The sequence below is a fragment of the Apteryx mantelli genome, chromosome 32 (assembly GCF_036417845.1).
Source record: "Apteryx mantelli isolate bAptMan1 chromosome 32, bAptMan1.hap1, whole genome shotgun sequence".
Classification (NCBI taxonomy): Eukaryota; Metazoa; Chordata; class Aves; order Apterygiformes; family Apterygidae; genus Apteryx; species Apteryx mantelli.
This window is the reverse complement of record NC_090009.1, coordinates 1128189-1152838: the sequence shown is the minus strand read 5'-3', so window position 1 is coordinate 1152838 and position 24650 is coordinate 1128189. Positions and strand designations below refer to the sequence as shown.

General features: G+C 50.5%; 1 long non-coding RNA gene across 2 annotated transcripts; it reads left to right on the top strand.

Annotated features, from left to right (window-relative positions):
- Positions 1–805: 805 nt before the first annotated feature.
- LOC136994759 (uncharacterized) lies at positions 806–24211 on the top strand. Of its 2 annotated transcripts, none has more exons than XR_010886663.1 (3): positions 806–926; positions 2165–2288; positions 23935–24211. It is a non-coding gene; the product is annotated as an uncharacterized lncRNA (long non-coding RNA). The 2 variants fall into 2 exon arrangements; XR_010886662.1 differs by lacking the exon at positions 23935–24211 and adding an exon at positions 5250–5526.
- The last annotated feature ends 439 nt before the right edge of the window (positions 24212–24650 follow it).

Sequence of the window (24650 nt, the reverse complement as noted above, 5' to 3'; positions counted from 1 at the left end):
CCCGGGCTTGGCTCGGTCGCCCGAGCTGTCCCCCCTGTCCCCGGGTCCCGCTTACAGCGATCTCTGCTGATTTCAGCCCGTGCAGCAGGGGTTCCCCTCCCGGAGCGGGCTCGGCTGCAGCATGGAGCGGACTGAAGAGCTCTCGGAGCCCGATGCCCAGGGCACGCGAGAAGGGGAGGCTCCGGGAGCCCCCCGGCGGGTAAGGAGCCCACCCCTAGAGACATGCCACCCCATCTCCCCGTGCTCCCCAGGTCTGTCCTCCGTCGCGTGCTCCGTGTTGAGAGTGAAGACGTGAGGCAGCTCAATGCGTCGCTCTGCGTGTTTTGGTTTACCACCCCCCCACACACCGTGACATTGTTTCCCTTCCAGAAATAAAGCCATTTCTCTTGTCTGTAACCCAGCAGGATGCGTGACGAGGAGGGCGAGGGCAGAGCCGGACCCGAGCCGGGAAGGTGCTGAGCGAGGGGAAGGGTGCAGCATGGTATCGGTGAAACGGGAATGGAGCGATGTGGAGGGCGCTCAGCAGGAAGCAGCGCGTGAGAGGGAGAGGAGACCAGAAGGAAACGACGCAGGGAAGGAAGTGGATCAATCCATCCCCCATGCCGGAAATGTAAAAGTCCTCAAGGAATCCAAAGCCCAGTGCAGAACCCCCACCAGGGAGAAGAAGTACATATGCAGCGAGTGCGGGAGAAGTTTTGGCCAGAGCTCAAACCTGATTGTGCATCAGTGGATCCACATGGGAGAGAAGCCTTACAAATGTCACGAATGCGGAAAATATGCTGCGGGGTCCTTTGCCGCTCCATCATAAAGGGAAGGAAGCTTAAAGTAACACGACCTACAGTGCATGGGCCACCTGTGGCGTTGGCTGGCACATGTGTATATGCTGTAGTGCCACACGGAAGGAACCACCCTAATGGTGGTATAAGGTGAGCAGACGCATAGGTAACATTTATAGTGTCATTACAAATTAACTGTGTATTGGTTACATACTGCAGAACAGGGGCAGCATTTACAAAGCGCAAGCAAATATCTGCTTTAGATATGTTAGCTATATGAAAAGAGTAAGTCCAAGGTGTCATCTTTTGGGAAACAATACCCAAATTGTATAAATTCATGGGGGTAACAGAAATCTTTTTTTTTTTTTTAATATATAAGTCTGTAATACCACGAGTGGAGCTGGTACACCTATGTGACACGTAGTTAAGACATCATCCACTGATTGTCCTCCTGCAATACAGAAAGCAGAGAGGTTAGTGGATCTTTGTGCGAGCCAAATCCATGCATTTACATGGGAAGCTGGATGGTCTTGTAGATTAACGGCATCTGTCGTGGTCAACAAGAGGCAACATCCCAACAGCAACTTACAGATGCCGGCGTTCTAACCTCTTGAGGGGACAATAGAAAGGCATGGTATCACGATCAGGAAGAACTAGAGCAGTGGCTCCTGGACCATCTGCTTGTTATGGAAAATGAGGCTCGCCAGCCACCATAACAGGCTTCGACCCTAGGTTCCCGCTGAGGCAGAAGTTCAAAGTCAGATTGGAGAGAAATAAAATTTAATGACACACATGTGGTAATTACAACTCAAGCTGGGTGCCTCCACAGAGGGACCCCGCACAAGGACAGCCCTGGGCAATTATACCCTTACAATCCAAGTTCCCCACCCCTCATGCGAGAGTTCGGACCAAGAGTCATATTTAGATCTGGGGTCTTCCCCTTCTCCATTGGGTTCCTTCATTGTCTCTAGCCAGGCTGCTGCTTTTCTTATTTGCAAGGGTGCAGCTTCTGCTCTCGGTTGTAACTTCTTCATCTTCCCGGCTTGAAGCAGCTCCGGGGCCCTCTTTCACTTACCTAGGTAATAGCTAGGAGAAAGTTCACAGCTTGCATCCTAAGGCTTCAGCAAATTTCGCTACTAACACTAAGCAAGTTATGCTGAGCAATCAACTCTAGACCGCTTCAGTCTGATATTCTCTAACAGTCCTCCCTTTGTTTTTATTAAGCATCACTGCTAATATGCAGGTCCTTACCCATCTTCGCTGCTTGGGTTAATGCTATTAGTTCTGCCCCTTGAGCGCTTACAGACGGAGGTAAGGGATTAGACTCAAATACATTAAAGAGGCTGCTGACAGCATAACCTGAATGGTGTTTTCCATCCAAATCATAGGCTGATCCATCTGTAAACAGAACTAAGTCTGGGTTTCCCAAAGGTTCATCTTGGAGATCCTCCCGGGGCTTGCTCGAGCTGACAACCACCTGTTCACAGGAATGATGAGGCTCTCCATCTTCAGGTAGGGGCAATAATGTCGCTGGCTTCAAGATGTTGCAGCAGCTCTTTGAGGTCACATTATCTCCATGTAGTATTATTAGTTTATAGCCGTGAGCTCTCTGTGGGGACACTGCTTGAGTAGCATATTGTTTCAATAACAGTTCTACCTCATGTGGCACATACACAGTCATTAGGTGACCCAAAACTACAGGTCGTGTTTTTTCAATAAGGGCTGCTGTAGCTGTTATCACTCTGATGCATCCTGGAGTGCCTTTGGTTACTGCATCTAGCTGGGTGGAGTAGTAGGCCGCTGGCCTACGGTGAGGACCTAGTTTTTGAGGGAGTACTCCACTTGCTACTCCCTGTCGTTCAGGAACAAATCATTCAAACGGCTTACTATAATCTGGTGGTCCTAGAGCCAGGGCTGAGACCAATGCCCTTTTTACAGATGTGAAAGCTTTTTCTTTTCCTGGATGCCAGGTCAAAGGCTCTGTCTCCTCCTTCTTTGTCGCCTGCACCAAAGGTCTGGTAAATTCTCCCAACCCGAGAACCCATGGTCGGCAAAACCCTACAGCTCCTAAAAATCCCCTGAGTTGCTTTTTTGTTCTAGGACGGGGCATATCAAGAATTGTCTTTACTCCTTCGGGATCAATTAATCTGTGCCCTTCCTTCAAGATGAACCCCAAATATTCTACCTCTTGCTGACACAGCTGGAGCTTGAACGGAGATGCTCGATGCCCTTTCTCTGCAAGAGCGTTACATAGAGAAAGGGTGTCTTTCAAACATGTCTCTTAATCTTTACTTGCTAATACAAATCATCCACATATTGTATTAACACTGAATGTCCTGGAAGTTCAATATCCGCAAGATCATTTATAAGTATACCCAAAAAAATAGTCAGAGACCCAGTAAATCCCTGTGGTAGCCTAGTCCAAGTCAATTGCTGTCCCTTCCAAATGAAGGCAAAAAGATCTTGGCTGTCCTCAGCTACTGCTATACTAAAAAAGGCTGCTGGTAAATCAATCACAGTAAAATAAGTTGCCCAGTGGGGTATCTGTAATAATATAGTTGACGAGTCAGGAACTACTGGATGTGGAGCAATTACACGTTGGTTTATAATTCTTAGGTCTTGTACAAACCGATACTCTGGATTGCCATCAGAATCCTGCCTATTCTTTTTCACTGGCAGAATTAGAGTGTTGTATGGGGATTCACAAACTCTGAGGATACCCAACTTTAAATAGCGAACAATTTGTTTTTGGATACTCTTCTCTACTTCCTTTGGGATAGGGTATTGTTTAACCGCGGGAGGTAATCCCTCCTTTGTTTTGATGGAGACTGCACTAGCTGATTTCAATAGTCCAACATCCATTCCTGAAGAGCTCCATAACTTTCCAGGAACTGATTCGAAACCTGTCCAAAGTTGCAGATTAGTTGACTCTGGTTCAGGTGTCTCAGCCAGAACACATGAGCCCATTATTATTAATTTCATCTTTTCCAGCTGTAAGCAGATCTGAGTATCCAAGGCTTGTAAGAGATCTCTCCCTAAAAGGCAAAAGGGTGAATCCGTGGAAATTATGAAACGTCCCCACACTCCTTTACCTCCAAGAGTGAGCAATAAGGGCTTAGTTAACGTCTGTTTGCATATTCCCATTACTGCCTATACTGTTATTTTAGCTGACGACTTACATCCTTTAGGCTCAAAATTCAGAAGGGAAAGGGTAGCTCCAGTATCCACTAAGAAGGGAATCTCTTGACCTTCTATATTTGCCATTATCTGCCCCCTGAAATCCAAATCTATATCCATGAATTCACCCCAGTTCCCACAGTATTTTCTGGGTCTCCCATCTCCTGTCATTGTGCACTGGCTGGGAATTGCCTGCTGTCATTCCCAGTACTCGACTGTCTCCTGCTGTCCCCTCCATTCCTGGGCACGCGGGGCTTCACTGGGCATTCCCGCTTCCAGTGCCCTTGTTCCCTGCAAGAATGACAATAATCATTAACTCCTAAGCGTACAACATGTTTGCTTTGATTCCATCTATCTCCTCTGGCCCTTACTCACCCCCTTCCTCTAGTTTCTTTCAACCTGGCTCTTAACACAGCTGCTAACACACTCACTTCTTTCTTTTGTCGTCTCTTCTTTCACCTTCTCTTCATCTCGACCGTTATATACAAATGTGGCTAAACGTACTATTTTGTCCATAGACTTCGCTGGCCAGTCAGGAACATGTTTAGAAAAATACTTTTTAATGTCCAAGGCCGTTTGATCTACAAATGTGGAAACTAGTAGAGGCCTGTTAGCCTCGGCTTCTGGGTCTATCCCCCCCCCCCAAACATTCGGATTTGTTAAAATAGTCTAGAAAGGAAAGCTGAGGGCTGTTCCTCAGGTTGTTGCTGACACTCCCTTATTTTAGACCAATTCGCAGTCTTTTGGCCTGCCAAAGGTATAGCTTCTTCTAAGCCTTGTCTGGCTAATTACAGCTGCCTGTAATCTGCCTCTACATTATAATTCCACCTGGGGTCCACAGCCTGCCAGGCTGTTCGAGCAGCCACAACATCCCCCTGTTCTGCCCAATGATGTTTTGCATCCAGAATTGAGTGTTTTTCATCTGGAGTGAACAAGGCTTCAAGGAGCATTTTCACCTCCCCCCAGGTAGGATCAGACGCCCGCAGCATTCCTCATACAATTTGTAACACTTTCTCGGGATCTCCCCTAAGCCTGGGAGTTTGTTGTCTCCATGCAATATAATCTTGGGGCTGTCCCCAGGGTCGGTAAATTCGCGTTGTAGCCACCCTTCCGGACCTGGCGGGGGCACTCCTGGCACAGGAACGACACAGTTTGAAAGGCAGCAGTGGAAGGCAAGGGGGGGGTAGAGAGAAGTTGAAACAGAGGGTAGCGCATAGGGTGGAGCAGTTTCTACAAGCATTTTAGCAGCTGCATTACTTTCAGCATTCTGAGAAAAAAAAATTCTTTCTTTTCTAGGTGCCTCTTTTCATCTAGCAAATGCCCAACTGTCCCATACATACCAATAATCCATTTGCCTGGGGAACCGATCCTGCGAATGGTGACGCAGGAAAGTTAACTCCTGATGATCAAAGGTTCCCTGCGGCGGCCATCGTTCCGCCAGGTTACCAGCCTTTGTCAGGAACGGCCAATCCTCCTGACATAGTTGGATCAACCTTTTTTTTTCTTAGGTTCTTTGTCACGCTACGACAGTTTGATAGTAACAACTGAGACAGTAATATAATAAAAAACTATGTTTACTTCCACACGCAAGCTCTTAGATTAGTAACATCCATTAAAATAATGCGATTACTAATTTAGAAAGGATAGCCCGAAAGGATAGCCCGAAATCATCGATTATTGATTCACAAGGATAACGCAAAACAATGCAATTACTGATTTAGAAAGGATAACCTGAAATAGTCAGTTACTGCGCTAGTAACTGAAAGCACTGCTTATCCCTACTTGCAAGCTTTCTTGTTCACTCTCTTAGTGAGAGGGCGCTCAGCCTTGAGGAGTTACTACTGGCCAGCCTTTTGGCTCACTCTCTTAATGAGAGGGCTCTCAACCTCGCAAGGAGTTACCTTAACCCAGCATCCCAGGAAAAGGGGAGGGGGGGAAATACTCACAGTCCAGCTGTAGAGGATGGTCAGGTCACGTTCCCGTCCCTGCTCAAACTCTCCTGCTCGGTGACCCTTTTTTTATACCTGGCTGGGACTCTGGCAAATGTCATCTGTGCTGATTCATGCATAGTTGCATATTCATAGAGCCGCTTCTCACTGGCCTTTTTTTTGCTTTATTATTCGTTTCCTGCCTCTTCCTGCTATGCTAGTTAGGAGGGGGTGTGCGAGATAATATTAAAATGGGGTGTAAAGAGCTGAAGGGTATCGTGGGTCAGAGTTAAGTTCTGTGATCATGGTCTTTTGCTCCTTGCGAAACAGGGAGGTGGACTGCAATGTCTTCACATCGCTTCCTCCTTCACCTCGTTTGTCTCGCCACCATCTTCATGTAGACAGCTTGACCCGACCACACTCATTACTCAATCCCTAACTTCTCTAATTTCATTAATTGGTGGACTCATAATAATAATTTTGAGACAGTCTTTAGTATCCAAGTCTCCTTTTTTATACGGCTGGGACTCTGGGCAAATACTGCTTTCGCTGACTCCTGCGAGTTTCATAACAACAGGGCTGTTTGTCTGTTCGGAAGGAGCCTGCTAGCAAGGCAAGACCACAACACCTCCATATGGCTTCCTCCCTCCCTGCGGGTCCATGCAGACTCCTTAGCTGGCAGACTTTTTCAGTCCTGTTAACCCTTCACTTGCTCGACATTCTTGGTACCATCAATCTTACTCTAGTTCTGCAAAATTTCAGCTAAGGGCGTCCCTTTTTCTATGCCGAACTTATTTCTCATATTGAGTTCCTGAAAAGTGCATGTTATGCTGATCAGGCAGCGCACTTCCTTATAATACACCTTCCCCCCCCCCCCCCCCCCCCAGCAACACCAGAATTTAGATTTTCATTACCCCCTGCAGCTGGCATGATTACACTCTCTCTCTCTCTCTCTCTCTCTCTGGGAACCGCACTCACCACCCAAGTCTTTGACTGCCAGGACTGCTGTCCCTTCGCAGTGGGCAGCTCTGTCTGCCGACGGGTGCCCCCTTCGGTTCCCAGGTCACACGCACTCACACTAGTCACAGTACCGGTATCCACACTCACGCTAGTCATGGGGACTCTAAGTTAGTCTTGCGGTGCACCTTAGGCTGATCAGGCTGCGCACTCCCCCTTCCGGCCGGAGTGAGATGGGACTCGAACCCTCTCAAACCCCAGAGTGAGATGGGACTCGAACCTTCTCAAACCCTGGGGGTGGGACTCCAACCCACTCTCCCTGAAATGTAGTACCTGGTATGCCTTACGCTGATCAGCCTGCGTGCCCCTTACTGTGCACTTTGTTACCAAACCAGAAGTTAGAATTTAGGCGGGAATTTAAGACTCACCCTCTCGGGGCTTCCCGTTGCCAGAGATGCCAGGTGAACTCACCCAATGGTGCCAGATGATCGTTTGGAGATGAGAGGCCCCGACGGTGGTTGCCTAGGGTCCCATCTGGGTTGCCAAACTGTTATGGAAAATTAGGCTTGCTGGCCACCATAACAGGCTCTGACCCTAGGTTCCTGCTGAGGCAGAAGTTCAAAGTCAGATTGGAGAGAAATAAAATTTAATGACACACATGTGGTAATTACAGCTCGAGCTGGGGGCCTCCGCAGAGGGACCCCGCACAAGGACAGCCCTGAGCAATTATACCCTTACAATCCAAGTTCACCACCCCTCAAGTGATGGTTCAGACCAATAGTCATAGTTAGATCTGGGGTCTTCGCCTTCTCCATTGGGGTCCTTCATTGTCTCTAGGCAGGCTGCTGCTTTTCTTATTTGCAAGTGTGCAGCTTCTGCTCTCGGTTGTAACTTCTTCATCTTCCCGGCTTGAAGCAGCTCCGGGACCCTCTTTCACTTACCTAGGTAATATCTAGGAGAAAGTTTACAGCTTGCGGCCTAAGGCTTCAGCAAATTTAGCTACTAATGCTAAGCAAGTTATGCTAAGCGATTAATTCTAGACCACTTCAGTGCAATATTCTCTAACATGCCAGAACAGCACCAGGCCGCTTCTCCTTTCGAGGAGTTAGTATCCACACACTGGCTAAAGAGTGTGTCGAGGGTGTTTGCTGAACTTGAGGCACTCCAGCACTGTGGATCAGAATTCCTTGCAGTATCGGTGCTCCCTGTGAGACGTTCGCTGGCGTGGATATGGATACCTGGAAAGATAAATCTGGAGAAGAGGTCAATGAGAGTGGGGCTATTTGAAGAGGTATCAGAGGTGTAAACAGCCATATGCACTGTGAAGGGCAGTCAAGGCTTAGGTGTAAGCTTATAACTCTTTGTTCAGTAATCATACGTTGCTCAGATGTATAGAATTCTACCTCCCCGGAGGCAAGTATGCGGGGCGCGATCCCCCTTCCATTACGGATATCCGAGCAGGGGTTGCTGGAGTCGGTTTGGCTTCTACTCGCTCATAGGGAGTAAGCATTCCAACACGCCTGTTGTTAAGCATAAACAGCGTTTGTGGGAGCATGCTCACCCACCCCACCCCCCCCCCCCGACGTTTGCGTGGTGCTAAGTGTTTGGATTTGTTCTTTTAGCAGGCCATTCATTCTCTCTATTAATCCACTAGCTGGAGGGTGGTACAATATATGCAAGAGCCAGGTGATCCCCAAGTCCTTTGCCCATTCTTGTACTACATGGCCTGCAAAGTGGGTGCTGTGGTCACTCTGTATTTCTTTTGGTATACCGTAAGTACACGAGTTGCTCTAAGCCCCATACAGGAGAGGATAGATTCGCATGGGAGGTAGGATATGCATACATAAGGCCTGTATAAGTGCCTGCAGCAGTCAATATATACTTTTGTCCCTGTGAAGGGGGTAACAGGCCTACATAATCTACTTGCTGGGTTGCAAAGGGTTGTTCGCCTTCCTTGATGTGACCATATGTGCTGGTGAAAGGCACTTTTGTTGACTTCATACAAACGGGACAGTTGACGCATGCTGCCTTATACCAACGTAGCACTAACATGGGATGGCCTGGTGATAGATCCCAAGCCTGAGCTGTGATGGGGCCACGATGCCCTGATCGTTCATGCGCTTGCCAAGCTTGCTTTAACTCTGAGGGTGTTGCCATCTGGTCGACTGCTGTATTATGCTGAGTTTCGAGGATCTCCTGCTTCTGATGGGCATCAACATGTCGCACAGACACAGCTTTAGCTTGCACAGTGTCCCAAATCCTCTCCCACAAGGGGCTCCCCCAGAGTTCCTTATCATGTATCTTCCACTGTGTGGCGGCCCGTGTTGGTAACCAGGTGGGCCCTGACGGTATCATGCGTCACCCATGCCTGAATGGGGAGGGGGGTGTATACAGTCACCGGGTCACCTCCCATAACTCGTTCGCTATCCTGCAAAGGCCACACCACAGCCAGAAGCTGTTTCTCCAGAGGTGTATAATTTGCTGTGGCCCCTTGCAGAGAATGGGACCAGAAACCTATAGGTTCCCGCCTTGTGTGGGCACATTGCTGCCACAGCCCCCAAGACACCGTATCCCCCATGACCGTTACCTCCAGCTCGAAAGGTTGTCCCTCAGACGGAGTGAATAGTTCGCAATGTTGGTCCACCGCCTCCTTGCACAGGTCAAAGGCTTGCTGCTGTTCTTTAGTGCATCGCCACTGGCTACTTTCTTTTGGACAAACGCTGTAGTGGCTGTATTCAATATGCTAAGTGGGGTATAAAGGTCCGCCAGAACCCCAAAAGGCCCCAAAAAGCTTGTAGTTGTCTTACAGCAGTGGGAACAGGGTGCTGTTGAATAGTATTGCGCACTTCCTCAGGGATAGCTTTCGTCTGTCCCCTCCAGACTATCCCTAAGGATTGCACGCTGATGTCCGGCCCCTGGACCTTCTTAGGGTTTACAGCACACCCCCACTCCTGTAGGGTCTGTACCAGCAATGATAACTGCTCACCTACTCGTTCTTCAGAAGGTCCCATTATCAAAATATCATCAATATAATGACGGATGGTACACTCTGGAAGGAGGGGAGGGAGATCAGCTGAGATCATCTGGTGGCAAATGGGGGGCTACGTTTACAGCCCTGAGGAAGGACTTGAAATGTATATTGCTTATTATTCCATGTAAACACGAATTGATCTTGCGATTGCGGGGAGATAGCGACGGAGAAGAATGCATTCGCCAAATCAGTGACAGCTTTCCATTCCTGCAGATGTTTCTTTATGCCTTCCAGCAGAGTTATCATGTCAGGTACTATGGCTGCTAATGGTGGGGCAATTTTATTTAGCTCCCTGTAATCCACAGTCATACGCCATGAGCCATCAGGCTTCCGAACAGGCCAAATAGGACTATCGAAAGCCGACAGGGCAGGGCGTGTTATTTGAGTATGCAACAAAGCATCTATAGTTTCCTGAATCTCTTTTCCCCACCAGGAATTCTATATTGCTTCACTTGCACCACAGTGGGGGGAACCGGTAAATCCACTGGGTCCCATTTGGGATACCCTCTAATCAAAGTAATGGATCGCAACTGTGGTAACACAGGACTTTTTCCAGAGGAGACCAATCCTTGCAGGCTCTGAATATCTCTGCCCAGTAGCATGTCAATCCCCAAGATGTGCTCGTGAACCGGTGCTAATAAAACCGTGGCCAAAAATGGGGCGGTGGGGGCAGTTGTCAATTGCTATCGTAACTACAGCCTGTATCGCTGGGGTGGCCGATCCTCCTAACCCACATATATGGATAGTGGCCTTCCCCGGAGCTACCTCACTATGTAGTACAGTAGCTTCTGCTCCAGTATCTACTAAAGTGAGCACAGCAATTTCTCCTCCAGAGCACCAGCGAATTCGCAGGGGTACCTAAGGACAACGGTCCCCCCGATGGTAAGCCGCAACAGATGCTCATATTGCGGGGGTCCCATCTCCCCCTCGTTGTCTCTTGGCTGGCAGTTTCCACACTGTGGCTGGAGCAGGGAGGGCAGCAGGCTGTGTTCAGTATTACTGATCGGCAGGTAACTGCCGCCACCTCTTGAATAAGTCAGCAGTAGAAAGACCATTTATCTCTTCACGTAATACCCCTGCCTGCAGCAAATCAGCCCACATCTGCTGCCTTGTTACCTTTCCACTCAACTTAGTAGCTCCGTGCCAGTTGTCTCACCTAGGAATTCCAAACTGCTCTCACTTGCTTAGTATCTGGTTATCCAACAAGTGTCAAAGCCCTTGTGTTGTTTACCAAAGCCCCCACTGTCCCAGTTGCAGGCATTACTGTGCCAAGCAGTAACGGCTTTAAGGCACTTGAAGCCCCCCTTAATAAGTGGGTTTTCATCTGACGCATTATTTCTACAACATCCGGTCCTGCTCCATCTGCTAATCCAATTGTTACCCTAGCTGCCACAACACGTTGATCCCTTCCTCAAAAGCATGCCTATGGGATGTTTGAAACGCTCCGTGGCAGCCCATAGGACTAACAAACAGCAGAAATTCTCTTTGGGAGACATTCAGCCGTACCAGCGACTTATATCCCAGCTGTTAGAGAATATTGGAGTGAAGCTGCCTAGAGTTGATTGCTCAGCATAACTTCCTCCAGGGGAAATCATGCCTAACCAAACTGATAGCCTTCTATAATGGAATGACTGGCTGGGTAGATGAGGGGAGAGCAGTGGCTGTTGTCTACCTTGACTTCAGCAAGGCTTTTGGCACTGTCTCCCACAACATCCTCCTAGGGAAGCTGAGGAAGAGAGGGCTAGATGAGTGGACAGTGAGGTGGATTGAGACCTGGCTGAATGGCAGAGCTCCGAGGGTTGTGATCAGTGGCACAGAGTCTAGTTGGAGGCCTGTAGCTAGTGGTGTCCCCCAGGGGTCAGGACTGGGCCCAGTCTTCTTCAACTTCTTCCTCAATGACCTGGATGAAGGCACAGAGTGCACCCTCAGCAAGTTTGCTGCTGATCGCAAACTGGGAGGAGTGGCTGAGACCCCAGAAGGCTGTGCTGCCATTCAGAGAGCTGTGGAGAGGCTGGAGAGCTGGGCGCAGAGGAGCCTCCTGAAGTTCAACAAAGGCAAGTGCAGGCTGCTGCAGCTAGGGAGCAATAAGGCCATGCAGCAGGATGGGTTGGGGTTGGGGGCTGATCTGCTGGAAAGCAGCTGTGTGGAGAAGGACGTGGGAGTGCTGGTGGACACCAAGTTAAGCACGAGGCAGCAATGTGCCCTTGTGGCCAAGAAGGCCAATGGTATCCTGGGCTGCATCAGGAAGAGTGTTGCCAGCAGGTCGAGGGAGGTGATTCTCCCCCTCTCCTCAGCCCTGCTGAGGCCACATCTGGAGTACTGCGTCCAGTTCTGGGCTCCCCAGTACAAGAGGGATGTGGCACTACTGGAGCAAGTCCAGCGAAGGGCTACAAAGATGATTAGGGGACTGGAGCATCTCGCTTATGAGGAAAGACTGCGAGAGCTGGGCCTGTTTAGCTTGGAGAAGAGAAGGCTGAGAGGAGATCTTATCAACGTGTACAAGTATCTGAAGGGAGGGTGTCAAGAGGATGGGACCAGACTCTTTTCAGTGGTGCCGAGCGACAGGACGTGAGGCAACGGGCACAAAGTGAAACACAGACACTTCCATCTGAACATGGGGAAATACTTTTTCACTGTGAGGGTGACAGAGCCCTGGAAGAGGTTGCCCAGAGAGGTTGTGGAGTCTCCTTCTCTGGAGATATTCAAAACATGCCTGGACGCGATCTTGTACAATGTACTCTAGGTGAACCTGCTTGAGCAGGGGCTTTGGACTAGATGATCTCCAGAGGTCCCTTCCAACCTCAGCGATTCTGTGATTCTGTGATTCTGCTTAGCGTTAGTAGCTAAATTTGCTGAAGCCTTAGGCTGCAAGCTGTGAACTTTCTCCTAGATATTACCTAGGTAAGTGAAAGAGGGCCCCAGAGCTGGTTCAAGCTGGGAAGATGAAGAAGTTACAACCAAGGGCAGAAGCTGCAACCTTGCAAATAAGAAAAGCAGCAGCCTGCCTAGAGACAATGAAGGAACCCAATGGAGAAGGGGAAGACCCCAGATCTAAATATGACCATTGGTCCAACCTCTTGCATGAGGGGTGAGGAACTTGTATTGCAAGGGTATAATTGCCCAGGGCTGTCCTTGTTTGGGGTCCCTCTGCGGAGGCACCCAGCTCGAGCTGTTATTTGACGCTGCACCACTTCCAGTAAACCAGTTTGCGATACTCAGCATCTGAGACTCTGCTTCGGGAAACCGAGGGTGAAGGAACTTCTTTAACAATTGTGCACTGGTGCGAGAGCTGCCCCGACTCGAGTGACATCATGCACCGGCGCGAGAGCTGCCCCGATGCGAGTGACGTCTGGGGGGGAGGACACCTGGGTCCCCAGGGGTGACCTAGGCAGGGGCAGGACACCTGGGTCCACAGCGGGGCACCCTGGGGGAGGGGGACAAGACAGGGGCCAGGGCTGTGGGGACATCCCTGGGAGTCGGAGGGGTTGTGAGGAGGGAGCCAGGGGGTGTGGGGAGCCTTGAGGGGCCCCCTCAGGATTTAGGGGGGTCCAGGGAGGGTCCTGGGGGTTCCAAGGCGATGTTGGGGGGCTGGGGAGAGCTGGAGGGGTAGGGGGGGGTCCCGGGGGGGTTCCCAGGGGTCGTGGGGAGGGGGCAAGGGGGTGTGTGGAGCCTTGGGGGGCCCCTTCAGGAGTTGGGGGGGTCCTGGGGGGTCCCATAGTGTGGGGGGGGGGTCCAAGGGGTTTGGGGGGCCTTGGGAGGGTGCTCAGGAACTGGGGGGCTCCCTGGCAGGGGTCCTGGGGGGGGAACAGGGGCTGGCGTTGGTTTGAGGATGGGCCTGGGGGGGCACTCAGGAGCTGGGAAGGGATCCGGGGGGGGGGGGTCCAGGGGGCTGTTTGGGGTCCGTGGGGAGCCCAGGGCCTGGGGAGGGCCCTGAGAAGGGGTCGGGGGTGGGGTCCAGGGGGGTATTGGGGGTGTGGGGGGAGCCCAGGGACTGGGGTGATTCCGGAGGGGGGTCCCGGCGTGGGGTCTAAGGCAGCGCAGGGACTCCGGGGCGCCGTTATGGTGCCGGGGGGACATGGCGGTGCGGGGAGGGCCGGGCCGGGCTCCCCCTCCCCCCTTCGCCTCACCGCTCGCGCCTTTCGCTTTCGCTTCTCCCAACCTGCCTCGGTGGGATCTGCCTGGCGCCCGGTGACGACCGAGACGGCGCCGGTCGCCATTGGCGGGCGGTCCGGAGGGCAGCCAATGGACGCGCGGGGGCGGGGCACGGCGGGGCGTGGCGCGGGGAAACGCGGCGCGCGCGGCCGAGTCGGAGCCGAGTGGTGGAGTCGGAGCCGGGGCGAGCGATGGGGCCGGGGCCGATACTGGCGCTGGTGCTGGTGCCGGCGCTGGCGGTGGCGCTGGTGCTGCTGCTGAGGAGCGGCGGGCCGATGGCAAGCAAGGGGGACCCCTGGGCCACCCGAGGTGACGGGGCCCCGTTCTCTTCCAGAGCCCCAGAGCAACCTGCTGCCGATCAACAACGGGGTAGTTGTCGCTGCGCTCGTCGTCGTTGCCGCCGTCGCCGGGTTTACGTTGCGGAAGAGGAGATCGGGTAAGGCGCTGGGGCCGGTGCGTCGGGGGGGGGGGGAAGGCCGGGCCTCGGGGGGCTGCTGGCGGCCGGGAGGAGAAGGGGGCGCGAGGAGGGGCCCCCGCGGGCGGAGCAGAGCCTGGGTGCGAACTGCCGCTTTGGCTGATGCCTCTTTCTTCCCGCAGGGAGGAGGGAGAATGGGTACAAGCCGGCCACAGGTGAGTACCGGGGGGCAGCTGCGTGCCAGATGGGGCCCAGCAGCGGGGCGGGCTTCGGTCTCTGGTTTCTAGCAGCTGTGGCGCTGGCGTTTCCCGGGCCCCGACTGCCCTTGTTGCCCCTCTCCCGAGCCTGCAGCTTTTACCCCGGCCGCGGGGCCGGTGAAGGGTTCCTGTCCCGCCGCTGGAGGCTGAGGCGCTCGGGCGCTGCCCTCTGCTCCTGGCGGCCGTAAGGTGGCTCCAGGGCTGGGTCCTGGCCGGGGGGCTCTGCCCCGGCCCGGCTCTCCCCACAGACAGCGCGGGGTCCACGGTCCCCTTAGCACAGGGCCCGCGCTCACTGCCGCTCCTCTCTTGCAGCCCACGACGGGGAATCCAGCAGTTCCGGAACAGGTAAGGGCTTGTGCTGGGAGGGGAGCGGGGGCCCTGGCCCAGTGCCCTTCCAGGACGGCACCCGGTGCGGGGCTGCCGGACGCTCCAACTGGTTCCCCTCGGGGGCTTTTGCCTGCTGCCCTGGCTCTGGGAGGTGGGATTGAACCGATGCGGGACTGCGATGCCGCACTGGGCCCTGCAGGGCTGGGTGCAGCTGAGGGTGCTGTGACCCCCCCCAAAACCTCTCCCTTATTTCTTTTTCCCCTCTTGTCCTTGCAGAGAGCAACCCCGACACTTAAGCATTGAGGCATTGAACTTGACTCAATGGGATGTTCAAAATGCTCCATGACAGCCCACAGGACTATCACCAGCAGAAATTCTCTTTGGGAGACATTCAGCCATTCCAGGGACCTATACCCCAGCTAAGACCAACCTGTTGGATGGGGGATGAACGGCTGACCCGGTATGTCCTATGGATGCCAAAAAAGTTTGAAAATCTTAAACAAGAGTTATTTGTGAGAGTAACAATATCAGAGCTCAAAGCATTTGTCTTGACCCTGAACAAAATATTGTCATTTTGAAATACATCCCAATGGAACCCCTGGAACTGTACTTGTATATATTGGAAAAGGATGTATTTGTTTGAGAACCCTCTGTGATTTTATGTTAGCAGATAGCATTCCTGTAGATCCCAGGAATCACTCAATTGTTTGTGTTTGTAACTTCACTACAAGTATGGATGCGATTCTAATTATTCAGCCCTTGTTACGTCTTATCAACTGTTACGATGAAATTATGCATTAAGTGAAGATTTATTGCCTAGTCCCATTGGAATGAATCTTACTTTGGTAAAGAAACTACTACAACATGATGATTTATATCAATTGTTAAAACATATACAAAATAATGGACAAAACCCTCTAATTACTGTCCACCATGATACAAAAGAAATGCATCGTGTACTTGAAGGAGTAATAAAGGACACACAAAAAAAAATCATTGGTGGGAAACTCTCCTGGGATGGTCACCAACCACTACAGGGACTTATAATCGCGTCTTGCAGCCAGTAGTACTTGTAAGGGTCCAGCGGGGGCGACACCTGCACTCCCGGCAGGGACAGATACACAAACACAAGGCACACTAAAGTCAATACTGAGCATGTGTTACCTCTGCGTCTGAGTGACGGTTCCCCAGCCATTTCCCAGTCGAGGCAATAATGGACCGGGAGAGTCTCTGGCACCGCCAAGCGTTGGTCCATGGCGAGGAACGCCGAGGGGGGACACTATACGTGGGTTTTGTGTACTATACACATGTGCAGGAAGCACATTGAGCTCATCGCTAATCTCGAGTCAAAGCCCAGGTGCAGCGCCACGCTGCGCAAGCCCAGCTACGTGGCTGTGGGTCAACATGCCCTGTTGATGCTCCTTTTCCCATGGAACGGTCTGGCCAGCTCCCATCGTCTGTCTCCTTGACATTCTTCTGCACTTTCCCGTACACTCCACCCCCGCCATGGAAAGCTAGTTACAGGCCATTCCAGTCATGGGGTATAAGGGCAAGGGAATTTACAAAGAGAGGCAATGGCTCTAGATGTCCAATTTAAGCCTTGAGCTAAAGCACAGGCAACATGCTCTAACTGTTTACAATTATGCACCACCACCCCTGGGATCCCAGCGAGGCTTAGCAATAGGCCTAAGGCTTCTGCATGGGAAAATAAAATTACATGGAGGTTACAGGTGGCATCTAGGATATGCCGCGGTGTCCTTCGCTGCTCTGTCATAAAGGGAAGGATGCTTAAAGTAACACGACCTACAGTGCATAGAATCACAGAATCGCTGAGGTTAGAAGGGACCTCTGGAGATCATCTAGTCCAAAGCCCCTGCTCAAGCAGGTTCACCTAGAGTACATTGTACAAGATCGCGTCCAGGCATGTTTTGAATATCTCCAGAGAAGGAGACTCCACAACCTCTCTGGGCAACCTCTTCCAGGGCTCTGTCACCCTCACAGTGAAAAAGTATTTCCCCATGTTCAGATGGAAGTGTCTGTGTTTCACTTTGTGCCCGTTGCCTCGCGTCCTGTCGCTCGGCACCACTGAAAAGAGTCTGGTCCCATCCTCTCGACACCCTCCCTTCAGATACTTGTACACGTTGATAAGATCTCCTCTCAGCCTTCTCTTCTCCAAGCTAAACAGGCCGAGCTCTCGCAGTCTTTCCTCATAAGAGAGATGCTCCAGTCCCCTAATCATCTTTGTAGCCCTTCGCTGGACTTGCTCCAGTAGTGCCACATCCCTCTTGTACTGGGGAGCCCAGAACTGGACGCAGTACTCCAGATGTGGCCTCAGCAGGGCTGAGGAGAGGGGGAGAATCACCTCCCTCGACCTGCTGGCAACACTCTTCCTGATGCAGCCCAGGATACCATTGGCCTTCTTGGCCACAAGGGCACATTGCTGCCTCATGCTTAACTTGGTGTCCACCAGCACTCCCACGTCCTTCTCCGCACAGCTGCTTTCCAGCACCTCAACTCCCAACCCCAACCTGTCCTGCTGCATGGCCTTCTTGCTCCCTAGGTGCAGCAGCCTGCACTTGCCTTTGTTGAACTTCAGGAGGTTCCTCTGCACCCAGTTCTCCAGCCTCTCCAGGGCTCTCTGAATGGCAGCGCAGCCCTCCGGTTTATCGGCCACTCCGCCCATTTTTTTATCATCGGCAAACTTGCTGAGGGTGCCCTCTGTGCCTTCATCCAGGTCATTGAGGAAGAAGTTGAACAAGACTGGGCCCAGTCCTGACCCCTGGAGGACACCGCTAGCTACAGTCCTCCAACTAGACTCTGCACCGCTGAGCACAACCCTCGGAGCTCTGCCATTCAGCCAGGTCTCAATCCACCTCGCTGTCCACTCATCTAGCCCTCTCTTCCTCAGCTTCCCTAGGAGGATGTTATGGGAGACAGTGTCGAAAGCCTTGCAGAAGTCAAGGCAGACAACAGCCACTGCTCTCCCCTCATCTACCCAGCCAGTCATTCCATCATAGAAGGCTATCATCAGCTTGGTTAAGCAGGATTGCCCCTTCCCCTTGGTGAAGCCATGCTAAAGACTCCTGATCACTTTCTTGTCCTCCCCATGCTTGGAGATGGCCTCCAGGATGAGCTGCTCCATCACCTTTGCAGGGATGGAGGTGAGGCTGACTGGCCTGTAGTTCCCTGGGTCCTCCTTCTTGCCCTTTTTGAAGACTGGGGTGACATTGGCTTTCTTCCAGGCTTCAGGCACCTCTCCTCTTCTCCATGACCTTTCAAAGATGATGGAGAGTGGCTTAGCAATAACGTCTGCCAACTCCCTCAGCACTTGTAGGTGCATCCCATCAGGGCCCATGGATTTGTGGATGTCAAGTTTGCTTAAATGAGCTCTAACCTGATGCTGCTCAACCAAGGGAAAGTCTTCCTCTCTCCAGACTTTCTCTCTTGTCTCCAGGGTCTGGGGTTCCTGAGGGCTGGCCTGAGCAGGAAAGACTGAAGCAAAGAAGGCATTCAGTAACTCTGCCTTCTCTGCATCCTTCGTCACCAGGACACCCACCCCATTCAGCAGTGGGCCCACATTTACCCTAGTCTTCCTCTTGCTACTGATGTATTTGAAGAAGCCCTTCTTGTTGTCCTTGACATCTCTTGCCACATTTAATTCCAAATGGGCCTTAGCCTTCCTCCTCGCATCCCTGCATCCTCTGACAACATTCCTATATTCCTCCCAAGTGGCCTGTCCCCCTTTCCACTTTCTGTATACTTCCTTCTTCTGGTTGAGTTTTGCCAGGAGCTCCTTGCTCATCCATGCAAGTCTCCTGCCTCCTTTGCTTGACTTCCTACTCATAGGGATGCACCGCTCTTGAGCTTGGAGGAAGTGATGCTTGAATATTAACCATCTCTCTTGAACGCCCCTTCCTTCTAGGGCCCTAACCCATGGGATTCCTCCAAGTAGGTCCCTGAAGAGGCCAAACTTTGCTCTCCTGAAGTCAAGGGTTGCCATCCTACTTAGTGCCCTGCCTCCTCCTCCCGGGATCCTGAACTCCACCATCTCATGGTCACTGCAGCCAAGGCTGCCCCCAACCTTCACATCATCAACCAGTCCTTCTTTCTTTGTTACTATGAGGTCCAGCAGCACACCTCTCCTTCTTGGCTCCTCCACCACCTGTGTCAAAAAGTGATCATCAGTGCTCTGCAGGAACCTCCTGCACTGTTTGTGCCTAGCTGTGTTGTCTCTCCAGCAGATATGAGGGTGCCTGAAGTCCCCCACGAGAACCAGGGCCTGTGATCGTGAGGCTACTTCCAGCTGTCTGTAGAAGGCCTCATCGACTTCCTCTTCCTGATCAGGTGGCCTGTAGCAAACACCCACAACAGTGTCACCCATGCTACCCTCTCCTTGAATCCTTACCCAGAAGCTCTCAACTCACTCTTCATCCACCCCTAGGCACAGCTCAATACATTCCAGTTGCTCTCTCACATAAAGAGCAACTCCACCACCTCGCATGGGCTCTCATGGGCCACCTCTGGCATTGGCCGGCACACATGTATATGCTGTAGTGCCACAGGGAAGGAACCACCCTAATGGTGGTATAAGGTGAGCAGACGCATAGGCAACATTTATAGTGTCATTACAAATTAACTGTATATTGGTTACATGCCGCAGAACAGGGGCAGCATTTACAAAACGCAAGCAAATATCTGCTTTAGATATGTTAGCTATAGGAAAAGAGTAAGTCCAAGGTGTCATCTTTTGGGAAACAATACCCAAATTGTATAAATTCATGGGAGTAACAGAAATCTTTTTTTTTTTTTTTTTAATATATAAGTCTGTAATACCGCGAGTGGAGCTGGTACACCTATGTGACACGTAGTAAAGACATCATCCACTGATTGTCCTCCTGCAATACAGAAAGCAGAGAGGTTAGCGGATGTTTGTGCGAGCCAAATCCATGTATTTACATGGGAAGCTGGATGGTCTTGTAGATTAACGGCATCTGTCGTGGTCAACAAGAGGCAACATTCCAATAGCAACTTACAGATGCCGGCGTGATAACCTCTTGAGGGGACAATAGAAAGGCATGGTATCACCATCAGGAAGAACTAGAGCAGCGGCTCCTGGACCATCTGCTTGTTATGGAAAATGAGGCTTGCCGGCCACCATAACAGGCTCCAACCCTAGGTTCCCGCTGACGCAGAAGTTCAAAGTCAGATTGGAGAGAAATAAAATTTAATGACACGTGTGCAGTAATTACAGCTCAAGGTGGGGGCCTCCACAGATGGACCCCGCACAAGGACAGCCCTGGGCAATTATACCCTTACAAACCAAGTTCACCACCCCTCAAGCAATAATTCAGACCAATAGTCATATTTAGATCTGGGGTCTTCCCCTTCTCCATTGGGGTCCTTCATTGTCTCTAGCCAGACTGCTGCTTTTCTTAGCTTCAAGATTGCTACTCCTGCTGTCCGTGTAACTTCTTCATCTCTCCGGTTTTAACCAGCTCTGGGGCCCCCTTTTACTTATCTAGCTAAAAGTTCAACGTATCTAGGAGAAAGGTCACAGCTTGCAGCCTAAGGCTTCAGCAAATTTAGCTACTAACGCTAAGCAAGTTATGCTGAGCGATCAACTCTAGACCGCTTAAATCCAATATTCTCTAACAGTCCTCCCTTTGTTTTTACTAAGCATCCCTGCTAATATGCAGGTCCTTACCTCTCTTCACTGCTTGGGTTAATGCTATTAGTTCTGCCCCTTGAGCGCTTACAGACAGAGATAAGGGATTAGCCTCAAGTACCACAGAGGCTGCTGACAGCATAACCTGAATGGTGTTTTCCATCCAAATCATAGGCTGATCCATCTGTAAACAGAACTAAGTCTACATTTCCCAAAGGTTCATCTTGGAGATGCTCCCGGGGCTTGCTCGAGCTGACAACCACCTGTTCACAGGAATGATGAGGCTCTCCATCTTCAGGTAGGGGCAATAGTGTTGCTGGATTTAAGATGTTGCAGCAGCTCTTTAAGGTCACATTATCTGCGTGGAGTATTATTAGTTCATAGCCGTGAGCTCTCTGTGGGGACAGTGCTTGAGTAGCATATTGTTTCAATAACAGTTCTACCTCATGTGGCACATAGGCAGTCACTGGGTGACCCAAAACTACAGGTCATGTTTTTTCAATAAGGGCTGCTGTAGCTGCTATCGCTCTGATGCATCCTGGAGTGCCTTTGGTTACTGCATCTAGCTGGGTGGAGTAGTAGGCCACTGGCCTACGGTGAGGACCTAGTTTTTGACCGAGTACTCCACTTGCTACTCCCTGTCATTCAGGAACAAATCATTCAAACGGCTTACTATAATCTGGTGGTCCTAGAGCCGGGGCTGAGACCAATGCCCTTTTTACAGATGTGAAAGCTTTCTCTTTTCCTGGATGCCAGGTCAAAGGCTCTGTCTCCTCCTTCTTTGTTGCCTGCACCACAGGTTTGGTAAGTGCTCCCAACCCGAGAATCCATGGTCGGCAAAATCCTACAGCTCCTAAAAATCCACTGAGCTGCTTTTTTGTTCTAGGACAGGGCATATCAAGAATTGTCTTTACTCCTTTGGGATCAATTAATCTGTGCCCTTCCTTCAAGATGAACCCCAAATATTCTACCTCTTGTTGACACAGCTGGAGCTTGAACGGAGATGCTCAATGCCCTTTCTCTGCAAGAGCATTACATAGAGAAACATGTCAAACATGTCTCTTAATCTTTACTTGCTAATACAAATCATCCACATATTGTATTAACACTGAACATCCTGGAAGTTCGATATCTGCAAGATCATTTATAAGTATACGCAAAAAAATAGTCAGAGACCCAGTAAATCCCTGTGGTAGCCTAGTCCAGGTCAATTGCTGTCCCTTCCAAGTGAAGGGAAAAAGATCTTGGCTGTCCTCAGCTACCGCTATACTAAAAAAGGCTGCCGGTAAATCAATCACGGTAAAATAAGGTGCCCAGTGGGGTATCTGTACTAATATAGTTGACATGTCAGGAACTACTGGATGTGGAGCAATTGCATGTTGGTTTATAACTCTTAGGTCTTGTACAAACCGATACTCTGGATCGCCATCAGAATCCTGCCTATTCTTTTTCACTGGCAGAATTAGAGTGTTGTATGGGGATTCACAAACTCTGAGGATACCCAACTTTAAATAGTGATCAATTTGCTTTTGGATACTCTTCTCTGCATCCTTTGGGATAGGGTATTGTTTAACCACGGGAGGTAATCCCCTCTTTGTTTTGATGGAGACTGCACTAGCTGATTTCAATAGTCCAACATCCATTCCTGAAGAGCTCCATAACTTTCCAGGAACTGATTCTAAACCTGTCCGAAGTTGCAGATTAGTTGACTCTGGTTCTGGTGTCTCAGCCAGAACACATGAGCCCATTATTATTAATTTCTTCCCTTCCAGCTGTAAGCAGATCTGAGTGTCCAAGGCTTGTAAGAGATCTCTCCCTAAAAGGCAAAAGAGTGAATCCATGGAAATTACGAAACATCCCCACACTCCTTTACCTCCAAGAGTGAGCAATAAGGGCTTAGTTAATGTCCGTTTGCATTTTCCCATTACTCCCTGTATTGCTATTTTAGCTGATGACTTACATCCTCTAAAGCTCAAAATTCAGAAGCGAAAGGGTAGCTCCAGTATCCACTAAGAAGGAAATCTCTTGACCTTCTATATTTGCCATTATCTGCCCCCTGAAATCCAAATCTATATCCATGAATTCACCCCAATTCCCACAGTATTTGCTGGGTCTCCCATCTCCTGTCATTGTGCACTGGCTGGGAATTGCCTGGTGTCATTCCCAGTACTCGACTGTCTCCTGCTGTCCCCTCCATTCCTGGGCACACGGGGCTTCACTGGGCATTCCCGCTTCCAGTGCCCTTGTTCCCCACAAGAATGGCAATAATCATTAACTCCTAAGCGTACAATATGTTCACTTTGATTCTGTCTATCTCCTCTGGCCCTTATTCACCCCCTTCCCCTAGTTTCTTTCAACCTGGCTCTTAACACAGCTGCTAACACACTCACTTCCTCTTTCTTTTGTTGTCTCTTTTCTTTCACCTTCTCTTCATCTCAACCGTTATATACAAATGTGGCTAAACGTACTATTTTGTCCATAGACTTCCCTGGCCAGTCAGGAACATGTTTAGAAAAATACTTTTTAATGTCCGAGGCCGTTTGATCTACAAATGTGGAAACCAGTAGAGGCCTGTTAGCCTCGGCTTCTGGGTCTATCCCCCCCCCCCAAACATTTGGATTTGTTAAAATAGTCTAGAAAGGAAAGCTGAGGGCTGTTCCTCAGGTTGTTGCTGACACTCCCTTATTTTAGACCAAGTCGCACTCTTTTGGCCTGCCAAACGTACAGCTTCTTCTAAGCCTTGTCTGGCTAATTGCAACCACCGGTAATCTGCCTCTACATTATAATTCCACCTGGGGTCCACAATCAGCCAGGCCATTCAAGCAGCCAGAGCACCCCCCTGTTCTGCCCAAGGATGGTTTGCATCCAGAATTGAGTGAGTGAACAAGGCTTCAAGGAGCATTTTCACCTCCTCCCAGGTAGGATCAGACGCCCGCAGCATTCCTCGTACAATTTGTAACACTTTCTCGGGATCTCCCCTAAGCCTGGGAGTTTGTTGACTCCATGCAATATAATCTTGGGGCTGTCCCCAGGGTCAGTAAATTCGCATTGTAGCCACCCGTCCGGACCTGGCGGGGGCACTCCTGGCACAGGAACGACACAGTTTGAAAGGCAGAGGTGGAAGGCAAGGGGGGGGGTAGAGAGAAGTTGAAACAGAGGATAGCGCATAGGGTGGAGCAGTTTCTACAAGCATTTTAGCAGCTGCATTACTTTCAGCATTCTGAGAAAAAAAATTTCTTTCTTTTCTAGGTGCCTCTTTTCGTCTAGCAAATGCCCAACTGTCCCATACATACCAATAATCCATTTGCCTGGGGAACCGATCCTGCGAATGGTGACGCAGGAAAGTTAACTCCTGATGATCAAAGGTTCCCTGCGGCGGCCATCGTTCCGCCAGGTTACCAGCCTTTGTCAGGAACGGCCAATCCTCCTGACATAGTTGGATCAACCTTTTTTTTTCTTAGGTTCTTTGTCACGCTACGACAGTTTGATAGTAACAACTGAGACAGTAATATAATAAAAAACTATGTTTACTTCCACACGCAAGCTCTTAGATTAGTAACATCCATTAAAATAATGCGATTACTAATTTAGAAAGGATAGCCCGAAAGGATAGCCCGAAATCATCGATTATTGATTCACAAGGATAACGCAAAACAATGCAATTACTGATTTAGAAAGGATAACCTGAAATAGTCAGTTACTGCGCTAGTAACTGAAAGCACTGCTTATCCCTACTTGCAAGCTTTCTTGTTCACTCTCTTAGTGAGAGGGCGCTCAGCCTTGAGGAGTTACTACTGGCCAGCCTTTTGGCTCACTCTCTTAATGAGAGGGCTCTCAACCTCGCAAGGAGTTACCTTAACCCAGCATCCCAGGAAAAGGGGAGGGGGGGAAATACTCACAGTCCAGCTGTAGAGGATGGTCAGGTCACGTTCCCGTCCCTGCTCAAACTCTCCTGCTCGGTGACC